Genomic DNA, 13780 nt, shown 5'->3' with positions numbered 1-13780 from the left:
TGGTGAGATAAGCCTGATAAGGTTATGGATGATATATAAAAAAGAGATTTGGTGGAAGAGGATGCCTTTGATTGAAGGCATTGGAGAGGGGGCATCAGGCAACCGACCCCTTAGTGTAAGGATAAAGTAAGGGAAGAAGATGAAGAAGAAGAAGAAGAATAGTGAAAGAAGGACGCATTCATTCATGACATCACTCGACAATACGGTCAATGTATTATATATCTACGAGAGAGAGAGAGAGAGAGAGAGAGAGAGAGAGAGAGAGAGAGAGAGAGAGAGAGAGAGAGAGAGAGAGAGAGAGAGAGTGATATAATCCAGAAGATGCTTACTTATTTTGGTAAAAACAAATATCTTCATCTGGCTTCAGTCAGTCGACTGGTCCTTTTCTATCCTACCTAATACAAACTTACGACAAAAGCCAAATTTGTCCAGATGAATCATATGAAAATAAATAAAATATCTTTAATTAAATTCATTATAAGACAACTGCAAGATTTGAAAATATTTCATGATAAGAAATTAAAAGTTTCCAAGCATGAATGCGTAAATAGAGCCTACTTCATCCCATGTTCTCTCTCTCTCTCTCTCTCTCTCTCTCTCTCTCTCTCTCTCTCTCTCTCTCTCTCTCTCTTTCTCTCTCTCTCTCTCTCTCCTCTCTCTCTCTCTCTTCGAGCAGTCATAGTTCGTTGCAAGTTAGCAGAAGAAAACGTCAACAATCTCTTTCTTAACAACAACAACTTCCCAAGTCTAACGATTGAATGCACTCGACTTCAATTGATGCATCCATATATCAATTCTTTTATTTTATAGATGCATATGTATACATGTACATACTAATTTATGTAAGAACAGGTGTATTAGATATTTGTTTTATAATTTCTATATAAAACAGAGGGGTATGGACATTATTAGAACAGTCGTTTCTTTCATTTGCTCTTAAAATTTAAGCTTCATTTCCAAGAGAGAGAGAGAGAGAGAGAGAGAGAGAGAGAGAGAGAGAGAGAGAGAGAGAGAGAGAGAGAGAGAGTGGGGGGGGGGGGTGGCGGCTGGTTGCTTCTTTCGAGTGAGATTATTTCGTATAAGCTTAATCTGATACTTCATGTGTGTTGGTGTTCGGGGCGGGGGGGGGGGGGTTTGTTATCAACCTGTCTTTTGCTTACAGTTCTTCATTTAGACACGACTCCAAAGAAAAAAGTAAATGAACTGTTACTTGTTTACAAGCTCAACATAAGTTTTCTAAGAAAATTTTATTGATGAAGGAAATAAACAAAAAACAATTGCTGATGACTAATTCCTTTTCATTGTGGGAAAGCGGGAATGGTGTGTTGCGGGGGTGGGGGTGCAACCTCATCCATTGTGCAGATAGAATACATTCATTTTCGGAAGTCTCTCTTTTCTAAATCAAGAGGATAGTTACTGAAACAGATAAAACAATTCTAATGAACTAAAAAAAGAATATAACCCAATATTGTTTTAAACGACTTAGCATAATAACATCAAACGCAAAAGATGGTTAATCCCCTCTGGCAATTCTTCGAATTTACAAAGTGTTTCTTGATTCCTTTGAAATACAATGAATGTCAATCAAACTTTGACACCAACAGTCAATTAAGGTATTCCTTCATTGGTCATGAAGGAATCACTAAAGAGAGACGTTTCTCAGTCACAAACTATAATATCCTTCGATCCTTCCAGCACTCAGGGGAGGAATAATAAGGAGATAACATGTTCTCTTTATTAAATCCCTCTCAGAAAATTTAATCTCATTAAATTAACTAATTGTAATTAGCTCTCTCTCTCTCTCTCTCTCTCTCCTCTCTCTCTCTCTCTCTCTCTCTCTCTCTCTCTCGCTATACCAGTACCTTCCTTGACTTCTTGCTTCCTGGTATGTAGGAACATTCAATGAATAAATGCAAAACGAAAACAATAAGAATCAAGATTGATGAAAGAAGACAAGAGAAAGACTATACAGATTTCATTACAAGAAATATCATCCCCGAGTATCATTGTGATTCTCTACCGGAATCCAGCCTTCATTGCATGTGACTCAAAAGCAGGAAGAGAGCAACTGAGTAACCTTATTACAGAACATTGGCTTATATATACATCAATTTTGGGCAAGATGGCCATAACGTATATCAGGCTGTTTCCTGTTCAATCGACAACCGGTTCTGTTAACAGTTAACGGTGAGAAAATCAGACATGTTTATTAATGTCCCTGTCAGTGCAAGGGGAGAGTGAAGATACAAAGCATAATATATACAAAAAACAAAAAACAAAAATGTCGTTCCTATGTACGATCGTGTGACACACGGTTGGTACATGGCTCCCTCCCCCTAAAAATGACATACTGTACATTTCTTTGCGGCAGCCCCGAATCTGGAGTGCTAGTATCAAAACTGCGGCCGATGGGCGGCAACAAGTGACTGTAGAAGTCGTTGGATGGGGCACGAGCGAGTGGTGGATGATGGGTGGTTTGTGACCTCTCCGGCTTGTCACGGGGTAGGCGTGTGTGTCCTATGGCATTCAGAGGCGTGTGTGTCTTACGGCATTCATAGGCGTGTGTGTCCTACGGCAATCATAGGCGTGTGTGTCCTACGGCATTCATAGGCATGTGTGTGCTACGGCAATCATTGGCGTGTGTGTCCTACGGCATTCATAGGCGTGTGTGTCCTATGGCATTCAAGTCAGCTTCGGTTGACGTTGAATATTTGTCCTCTTCGTCTGGAGTGGAGGCGTTGATGGAGGTCTTGAAGGTCATCAAGTGGCTCTCCATAGGGGGACCGGCTTTGGTCATTAAGTCCTTTATGGGTAAAATATTGACATCGGGTATGGCAGCGCATACAGGTTCGGGTAAACGGTAGGTTCACCTCATGAGGAGAGCCGTCTGCGGCAGGTTACAGGTGAGCGATACTGATCATTCCCCTGAGGGCGAGCGAAACCCTTTGGTCCCCAAACGGTTGTTGAGAGAGCTGAAAAAGCTTTGCTATACAGGCGGCTGGCGATGGCGAATACTGCTGCAAAATGTATGTTTTGAGGGCGTCATAGTGACAGTGAGGGGGTGGAAGGCGGGAAGAGCGGGTCACTCCGGGTTCACCAATGTGACGGGATGAGAAAAGTTTTTGACTCAAAAGCAGGATGAAAGCAACTGAGTAACTTTATTACAGAACATCAGGTTATATATACATCAATTTTGGGCAAGAAGGCTGTTTCCTGTTCAACCAACAACCGGTTTTGCTAGCAGTTAACGGTGAGAAAAACACACATGTTTATTCCAGTACCTGTCAGTGCGAGGGGAGAGGGAAGATACCAAGCATAATATATGTATATATATATATATATATATATATATATATATATATATATATATATATATATATATATATATATATATATATATATATATATATATATATATATATATATATATATATATATATATATATATATAAATGTCGTTACCATGTACGATCGTGTGACACACAGTTTGTACAAGCGGGACTCAAACCCTAGTCTAGTGGATTGCCAGGCAGGGACATTTTCAATAGACCACCATGACCCCAACGAGAAAATAACATCTCTGGTACTGTGGGCTGTTAGAACCATCAAATATATGTGATTTTTGGGCTCAGGCCATGTCGTCCTGATGGAAGTTCCTATTAGGTACCTTTCTAGGGTATATTTGACTGGAGTGATATTCCCAGAGAATTTTATCTTAACGTATCCTAAATTCTAACTCCTGGAGCGAATATCCCTAAATAATCTCACAGGGATATCACATAATATCAGAGGACGTATTCTTGACACGTCACATAGTTATCTTCACCCCGAACAGTATTAACGCTTCGAGGGGGTATAGTGAATCTGAAACGAGAATGAAAAGTGAGCCGCTCATAAGGCATCTCTCCTATTCCGTTTCCAGTGTGTATCTGATGAAGGCGGTAGGGCCCTCTTTATTCCTTTTTGTGTAGCTCTACTACTTGGTGTTTTCCCTTGTGTTCTCTCGATGTTTTGGATTTAATTCAAGATTGTGATGAATTTTCCGGCCCCTTCTGCCTCTAGGAAGTTGAGTATTATCTTTACTATGTAAAAATGTAAGCTTTTGTCGTTTTGAATTAAATCAAAAGTGATTTTAACGTAAACAAGAGCTGTTGCCTACCGGAGGCATCCTGGATGCTATCGCTCACTCTTATGGGTCATATAGTTAGCTGGAGCGACGTTCCCTGTTTGTTACGCTTTAATAATTTAGCTATTTAGCTCCTCTAAGAATGCTTATATTATACCCTCAGTTTTTAGTTCGGTGATTTTGACAAGGGTCGAGGTACCGTTCTTGCCGTTCGCAAGGCTTCGTAGCCTAGACGTCTGGCACTAGTACTTTCATGCATGATATAAGTTTTTCCGAGTGTTATATTATTGAAACTATAGGCAAATATTTTATACATGTAAGATATTGTTGAATGTTTTTTCCAAGATTGTATACGAGAGAGTTTCGGTGATTTAGGTAATCAATTCTCATCTTACCTAGTCTAGTATTTTAGGTACAGTAGTATACTGTCGCACATCCCGGATTGTTATTTTCTCCTCTGGAGGCCAAGTCCAATACCTCTCTTCCTCTGTAATCCTTCGGCTTAATCCTAGTGGTTCTATCTGTAAAATAATTCAGGTATAACTATTCTAGGATATGTCTGTCCTGACCTAATAACCAGAGTGACTGGTTTTTTGGGTTAGGACAGAACATCAGAGTTTCAAATCTGTGGTCTGCTTCTTCCTAGCATAGAGAATGAGTCTCCTTTGCTAGGTTAGGGGCAGACACAGGAAGCTTTGCTTCCCTAGTCCATGTTGGAAGGATTCTGTAAGAGATGATTCCTTCCTCTAGTGGCTTAGCAGACTGTCCTGTGTTGTTTTTCTCGGGCTGGAGAATGAGTTTTCTCTGTTGCCCGGCAAAATAACTTCACCCAACTTTGTTCTGGTTGGGAGGAGGATAGCATGTATTGCCAATCTTCCTCCCTAATAGACAACTCTTGGTTAGGATGAGCTTCCCTAACAGCTGAGTGTGTCTCCTGCTAGAACGAAGTCTATAGGACCCTTATCCCTTCCCCACCTCTCTTTCTTTTATTTTCTTTCGGCCGCAGTCCTACTTCTGTACCTAGTATAGGTTAAGATGGAAGACAGGCTCAGCCGGCCAACACGTAGTGCCAGCCGGCAGAGACGCTTTATTCTTTGCAGAGGGAACCCCAGACCTTCCTTGGTCTCCCTTCCATGTCTGCCGGTAGAGCCCGGCAGGCTATGGATTCTTTGGAAGCGCGAATGCTACGTTCTCCCCTTCCATAAGTTCACTCGTATGGCAATGCCGCCTTATAACCTTACATCCATACTGTTTCTCTGACTATTGTGTTGCACCCCTAACCCGGCTGCCGGCTTAACAGCCGACAGCCGGGCAGGTGGAGGTTCTCTGGTTCTTGGCTACTGTCAGCGGGCATGGGTTTTATTACCTTTGCCTGCCGGCAGTGTAAACACAGCCCAAATCTGCTGGCCACTACGATTAGCGGCCGGCAGCCGGGTACTAGTGTTTTCAGCCGTCGGCTGGCAATGATTGCCGGCCGGCACACAGTCACGAATCAGTGGGCTGCCGCCTATTAGTTAAAGATAGTATATCTTTGAACTATACAGGGGGTAGATGCCGGCCGGTACGTGCAGGCGCACGCCGACACGTACCGGCGCGTGCTGGCTGGCACAACAGCATGAGATGTACAGTAGTTGCTGTATTCGTAGTGTAGTACACAATGCATTAGCAGAAACTGCTCTACAGAGCTTGTGATAACACTAAAGTTTTGTACAGAGCTTGTGATAACACTAAAGTTCTTCATCATACTTAATGTTATCTTGTACAGCTTTTTGTTGAGACCGTACAATATATAGAAAGTAAGTTCTTTCTGTATTCTTTCTATCCCATATATTAAAACTTTATCTCAAGGTGTGAACTACACCTTAAATATCCGTTTAGGAAATTACATAAGGTATTCTAGAATAGAATTAACCTTAGTTTTAATATCTCGGGAGGTTTCAGCAATTGACTGGACAGGAAATACAAGTATGTGTCTTTCCTTCTTTCTTTTATAGCTTTTCTATATAAGCTAAATGTCCCAAAATGAGTGAAAGCCTTCACTTGATACTCATGGATTTTTCTTCTCTTTACAGGAGGACCATCCGAAGTGCGGGAGTGTGTTCTGTAATGTCCGCAGTAAGAATTCTGTGGACATCACTATTGCAGGAGGCACGCAGGATGCGCAGCCTCCAGAGGTGATCTCCGCTATTGGGACCCTCAGGTTTGTACAGTTTGTTCTAACCTGATTACCGAGGTTTTTGACGACCCCAAGTCAACAGAGTCAAGGGATGCTGCCAGGGAAACGTTATGATCCTGGGTGAGGGGTCTACAGAAAAACACCTCAGGTCCCTACCTTCCAAATGAGAAGATGAGGGCCTACCTTTTCCCTAAAGCATCGGCTGATGCAATCATCCCCCAGCCTTAGGTGGAGATACCAACTGCCCAGAATCCGGTAGATTCTGAAGTCTCAGCTGCCCCTTCAAGACATCCAATTGGACGATAGGATGTTGGAGGTGTCGGATTCTACTGAGAAGGACCTTCAAGGGGAAGGTCAGGAGGAGGAGCTGTTCCAGCCTCCTCAAGTAGAAGAGGAAGAAATCGACGAAGTGTCGGTTACATCGGTTCCGGACCCAGAACCTATTCCCTCTACATCGTGTGCTATCCCAGATGAACTGGGAAGGACTCTTTCTTCCATTGTTGAGATGATCCAACAAATTCAAAGGAAGAATGATGAGAAGGAAGCTGCAATAAAACTGGAGATATGTAGCCTTGCAGCATCACGTGGGCCCCAGAAGCAGCTCAGTGTGAAGGATCTTCCTTTGTGCTCGGATACCAATCCTTGGAGGTATGCCGAACACATGCCAATGACAACCGGGAAGATCGTGATCTCAGAAAAGTTGGGAGCAATTCCACTGCAAGAAGTGGAATTTTGGCCCAACAAAGATTCTTATCCAGACTGCTATGTCCGTCTTAGGAAAGAACCAGCCTCAAAGAAGGAGACGGAGCCGAAGGAGGTCATAGTTTTTGACCATTGTAAAGCTCAGACGATACTAGCGAGCTCGATGAAAGAGAGGGGCTTCACTAACTCAAAGGTGCCCGCCTTGAGTAAGAAGCTTCCCTCCTTTGTGGCCTCTCCTACCAGAGCCTTTCCCTTCTTGGAAAAGGGATATAAGGCAGCCTTAAAGGCGGTGGAGGCAGGGAAACCATGCCCCTCCTTGGAGGAATGCAAGCCGTTATCTCTGACCTTGCCCTTGGACCAAGAAGACTGGAAGGACGTACACCTTACCTTCTCAGTCGGAAAGCTGGAAGCAGATATTGCTGAACGCCAGTTCGGTGAGGCACTTCCAAAACTGTCGGAGGTTCTCTTGCGTAGAGAGCAAGAGACAAAGGAAAGACTTGCGGCATCGATGTCGTTGCAAACAACACTAGAAACGAGGGCAAGTGACCCCGAGATCCAGGACATGTTCATGGTTGTGGCCAAAACCCATCTGGCCACAGTTACGAAGGATCTCTATAGCTTTATTAAAGCTAGGAGAGCCTGTAGAGAGTTCGTGTTCGCCTCGGCTGCGGTGAGGCACCAACCGAGGAAACTGATCTCCTCTCATATTTGGGGTAAAGACCTCTTTCCCAATGAAGTTGTTAAAGAGGTAGTAAACAAGGCTGCCAAAGAGAATAGGAACCTTCTCAAAAAATGGGGCTTAGATCTCAAGAGAAAATCTTCTCCAGATGAGGGTCCCCAACCCAAAAGGAAGACAAAAAGGCCTAGGCCATCCTCTCGGCTGGCTAAACCCTACCGACAGCAACAACAACAACTTCCTGTGACCGCGGTGCCTCAGATAGTGGCACAACCTCCAACCACGTACCAGCTGGTACCTCAACAAGTGGCGACACAGTCGCCAGTTTATAACCCAGCCTTCGAAAGGCAGACTTCTTCCTTTCGTTCGAGAGCTAGAGGAACAGCCAGCGGTTCTTCTAGATGTCCTTCAAGAGGAAGGGGATACAGGGGAGGACGCAGTCAAGGAGGCAAGGCCTCAGGTCCACAACAGCAGAAGTAAGATACTTCCAGTAGTAGGGAGACTACAGCTATTTAGGGATCGCTGGACCTTCGATCCCTGGGCCCACAGAAAATTAAAAATGGACTAGGTTGGAGCTGGAGCAGTCCTCCACCTCAATTTCCTCAATTCTTCCAACACTCATCCCCCATTCTGGAAGAATACGCCAGAGAACTCTTAGACAAAAGAGTAATCCGGAAAGTTAAGTCCATAAAATTCCAAGGAAGGCTGTTTTGTGTTCCAAAGAAGGACTGAGAAAAACTCAGAGTTATTCTAGACTTGTTGCCACTCAACAAGTTCATAGGGAACTACAAGTTCAGAATGCTCACGCTTCAGCACATAAGGACCCTACTGCTCAGAAGGGCATATACTGTCTCTATAGACTTGTCTGACGCCTATTGGCACGTTCCAATTAATTGTCACCTCTCCTCCTACCTAGGCTCCGAAGTTGCATAGAAAACTTTACGCCTTCAGAGCCATGCCTTTCGGGCTAAACATAGCCCCAAGGATTTTCACGAAGCTCGCGAACGCAGCCGTCCATCAATTACGCCTAAAGGGGGTCCAAGTAGTAGCCTACTTGGACGACTGGCTGGTGTGGGCAGCATCCAGGACAGAATGCATGCAAGCTTCTAAAATAGTGATCCAGTTCCTGGAACATATGGGATTCAAGATCAACTTCAAAAAGTCTCGATTTCTCCAGCTCAAAAATTCAGTGGTTGGGAATCCAGTAGGATTTGGGGTCACGTCGGCTTTCCATTCCTAGTAAGAAGAGGAAAGAAATAGCAGGATCTGTCAAGAGACTATTGAAATCCAAACAGATATCAAGACGCAAACAGGAGAGAGTGCTGGGCTCTCTACAGTCTGCTTCGATAACAAATTCAGTGCTAAGAGCACAGCTTAAGGATGCAACAGGAGTGTGGAGAAAATACGCATCAAACGCACGAAGAGATCTAATAAGACTACTAGCGACTCGCCTGCGAACGCTTCTCAAGCCGTGGTCTAATGCCAAGCAATTGAAGAAATCAATACTTCATCAACCTCCTCCCCCGTCAGTAACTATCCACACAGACGCTTCAAAGGAAGGCTGGGGAGGCCACTCTCATCAGATGAGAGTCCAAGGAGCTTGGTCCAATCTTTTCAAGTCATTTCACATCAAATTTCTAGAAGCCATGGCAGTACTTCTGACACTGAAGAAAGTTTCTCCTCGCCACTCGACCCACATAAGACTGGTTCTAGACAGTGAGGTGGTAGCGAGAGGGCTGAATCAACAAGGGTCGAGATCAACTCAAATCAACCAAGTGATGTTGGCCATATTCCATTTGGCGGAAAGGAAGAAATGGCACCTGTCAGCAGTTCACATTCAAGGGTTCCGCAATGTGACAGCGGACGCTCTATCTAGGTTTACACCTATAGAGTCAGAATGGTCCCTTGACGCAGGATCGTTCTCCTTCATCTCGAGTCAAGTCCCAGAGCTGCAGATAGACCTCTTTGCGATGAAAGACAACAAGAAAACAGATCGTTACGTGTCCCCTTACGAGGATCCGTCAGCGGAGGTAGTGGACGCTATGTCCCTGGACTGGAACAGATGGTCCAGTATCTATCTGTTCCCTCCACACAACCTCCTTTTGAAGGCCCTCGACAAACTGAAATCCTTCAAAGAGAAAGCAGTAATAGTGGCTTACAAGTGGCCAAATAGCGTGTAGTTCCCTCTGGCATTGGAACTACGACTAAAATTCGTACCGCTACCGGATCCATCCCTGTCTCAGCGAGTACAGAAGTCAACTGTCTTCGCTCCATCACAGAAAACACGGAACCTACATCTCATGATTTTCTCTCCTTAACGATGAGAAAAAGATTCGGTGTTTAAAAGTCAGTTTAGACTTTTGGAGGAATCCAAAAGACATTATGAGGCTTCAGGGAAGAAATAGCTATCCTTTGTCAAGGCGAAGAAACCAAAAGAAATCCCGACTGATTCCTATTTATCATTCTTCTTTCACCTTCATGAGCAAGGTTTAGCAGCCAACACAATTCTATTGTTCAAGCCTGCCTTGACAAGTCAGATACCACATGCCTTACATGTCGACCTTTCTAACGACGTTCTTAATGAACTAGCCCTTCAACGCTTCCAAACACCCCTTGCTCGGTCATTAGATATGTTTCCTCATTGTAAATAAATAATGAACAATGAGGAATATGCTTAGAAGGTTTTGAATTTACGTCATATTTCTGTTTGTACTTGCTTTGGGGGCCAGAGTTAGTGAAATGGTGGCTCTCTCTAGAGAGGATGGCCACGTCCAGTTCTTGGAGGGAGAACTGAATCTATTTCCAGACCTAACGTTTCTTACCAGGAACAAGGTACCCACCAACAGGTGGGGTCCCTAGAGAATCTGCCCTCTGAAGGAAGATGCATCTCTATGTCCAGTGGAGTGCCTAAAGGTCTATCTTCATAGAACTTCAGACTTTATGGGAGGACAGATGTTCAGAAGGGAAACCCTGGGTTCAAAGTTATCTATAATTAAGGGCGAAGTTCACCCGTGTTATTCGCAGAACGGATCTAGACAGTACATCCGTTAGTCATGATCCGAGGAAAGTTGCCTCTTCCATGAAATTTTTTTAATTATATGGACTTTGAACATCCTTGTTTGCAAACCGGCTGGTAGGCATCCAAGGCGTTCTTTATGCACTATGCGAAGCAAGTGGAGCAACTTATGATATCTGTGGTAGCAGCAGGTAGAATTCTTTAACCTTCTGTTTTAAGTCTGCGAGGAACAGTATAATTAATTTGGGATGATTAATTAAGAGGGTGCGCGTGTAGTCACTATCTGTTACTACACGCTGTGCGATAGGCCACGAAAGTGTTCTTACGAACTGTTCCATTGACGTCGGTAATCTATAACATAATACGGACACTTGTGCCAAACGTTTTTTACGCTAGTGTATATAAACAGTATGCAAACTATATCATTATTATTAAAAATTCAATTGAAGTGGCAAATCTGTTTCCTAGTAGATGAAACAATATTTCCTGTTGACTGTTTTTTTTATGCTTTAACGCATATCATCCAAATTTTATAAATTCCATAAATGTTGATCCGATATGTACGTTTATTAAATTTTAATAAATTAGTTCATAGTCTTATTCGTCCACACTCATTTCATTAGAAATGTACTGAACATTAAGAATAAAATATGGGTATTCTTATCATGATATGTCTTTCAAGACTGTTCCCTGATTCAAGCAAAAGTCCACTCACTCTAATCCTTCCTTGGAAGGGTTGATGGGGCACCCTAACGGGTTGGTGGCAAAGAGGCCAAATTTGTTCTTATGCGGATACAACCATTATCCAATAGTTGATAAGAGTAGTCACATTGGGGAAGGTGTCACAAATTCATACTGACATTGGTGACGCTTATACAGACTTTGCTTTATATTGTATAGGGCGAGACCACTATACAAGCTTGTCATTTTGTCATCCATAAATTTTTATGTACTCCTCAAGACTTTTCCAGAGTCTAGTATGACTCATTCCTTTAGGGGGCAGGAAGCACTAACATACTTCATGCTTATATGGAATAATGTATAACGGTAACATCATAGGTCTCTGGGTCTATAGGGACCAGGAAGATACTTTCTTGAGAGTACGGCACTGATTGAGAATCCACAGATACAGTAATGCTCTGGTAAACTTCCATCAGGACGACATGGCCTGAGCCCAAAAAACGGATTTTGAGCTAAGCGAAAAATCTATTTTTGGGTGAGGTAGCCATGTCGTCCTGATGGACCCGCCCTTCCTTTTATTGTAAAAGGGCCTGTTGACCCCTCCCTATAGTACAGTATCTGTAACACCTCGTGTATCGCTACAAGGAATAAAGAGGGCGCTACCGCCTTCATCAGATACACACTGGAAACGGAATAGGAGAGATGCCTTATGAGGAGCTGTCTTTTCATTCTCGTATCAGATTCTTATCACTATACCCCCTCGAAGAGTTAATACTGTTCGAGGTGAAGATAGCTATGTGACGTGTCAAGAATACGTCCTCTGATATTATGCGATATCCCTGTGAGATTATTTAGGGATATTCGCTCCAGGAGTTAGACTTTTGGATACCTTAAGGTAAAATTCTCTGGGAATATCACTCCAGTCAAATATACCCTAGAAAGCTACCTAATAGGAGAGAGGGTGTGGCGTTATTGCTGAGTGAATGGATGACAGGTAAAGTAATGGAATTGAAGGAGATATCATCTAGGTTAATGTGGGTAAGGGTTAGGTTGGGTAGGGAATGTTGGGCGTTTGTCAGTGTGTATGGGCCAGGTAGTGAGAAAAGTGAAGAAGAGCGGAATGAGTTGTGGAATGAATTAACTAGGTGTGTAGAAGGACTGGGTAGAAGGAATTGTGTAGTTGTCATGGGTGACTTAAATGCTAGAGTGGGCGCTGGAGAGGTAGAAGGTGTCATTGGGAAGTATGGCGTACCAGGTGAGAATGAGAGGGGTGAGAGACTGGTAGATATGTGTGTTGAACAAGAGATGGTAATAAGTGCTAGCTTTTTTAAAAAGAAAGATAAAAATAAGTATACATGGGTAAGAGTGGCAAATGGAAGAGTAGTAGAAAGGGCATTAATGGATTATGTGATGGTAACTAAAAGAATGTTTGGAAGATTGAAAGACGTGCACGTGTTTAGGGGTATGGCTAACGGTATGTCTGATCATTTTTTAGTGGAAGGAAAATTAGTTGTTGCAAAATAGTGGGGGAATAGAGTAGGTGGATGTAAAAGGGAGCTAGTGAGGGTTGAAGAGCTAATAAAACCGGGGGTAAAAAGTAAATATCAGGAAAGGTTGAAAATGGCATATGACGAGGTGAGAGTAAGAAAACCTGTTGATTTACAGGAGGAGTGGAAGTTAGCAAAAGAAAATTTTGTTGGAATTACAAGTGATGTATGTGGCAAGAAGGTTGGTGGAGGCAGCATGAGGAAGGGCAGTGAATGGTGGAATGAAGGAGTGAAGGTAAAAGTGGAAGAGAAAAAGAGGGTTTTTGAAGAATGACTGCAGAGTAATAGTATAGAGAAGTATGAAAAATATAGATAGAAAAATGTGGAAGTAAAGCGCAAGGTACGTGAGGCAAAGAGGGCAGCTGACCTGAGGTGGGGTCAGGGATTGGGTCAGTCATACGAAGAGAATATGAAGAAGTTTTGGAAAGAAGTGAAGAGAGTAAGGAAGGCTGGCGCAAGAATTGAAGAGACAGTGAAAGATGGAAATGGAAGGCTGTGAAAAGGAGAGGAGGCAAGGAAAAGGTGGGCGGAATATTTTGTAAGTTTTCTGAATGTTGAGGATAATAGGGAGGCAGATATAATTGCTGTTCCAGGTGTTGAGGTGCCAGTGATGGGAGATGAGAATGAGAGAGAGATTACAATAGAGGAAGTGAGGAGGGCACTAGATGAAACGAGAGTAGGAAAAGCATCTGGTATGGATGGTGTGAAAGCTGAGATGTTGAAGGAAGGGGGTGTGACTGTACGTGAATGGTTGGTGAGATTGTTTAATATGTGTTTTGTGTTGTCAATGGTACCAGTAGATTGGGTTTGTGCATGTATTGTACCACTATATAAGGGTAAGGGAGATGTGCATGAG

Source organism: Palaemon carinicauda, chromosome 25, assembly GCF_036898095.1.
Source record: "Palaemon carinicauda isolate YSFRI2023 chromosome 25, ASM3689809v2, whole genome shotgun sequence".
In the NCBI taxonomy this organism is placed as follows: domain Eukaryota; kingdom Metazoa; phylum Arthropoda; class Malacostraca; order Decapoda; family Palaemonidae; genus Palaemon; species Palaemon carinicauda.
This window is presented reverse-complemented; position numbering follows the sequence as displayed.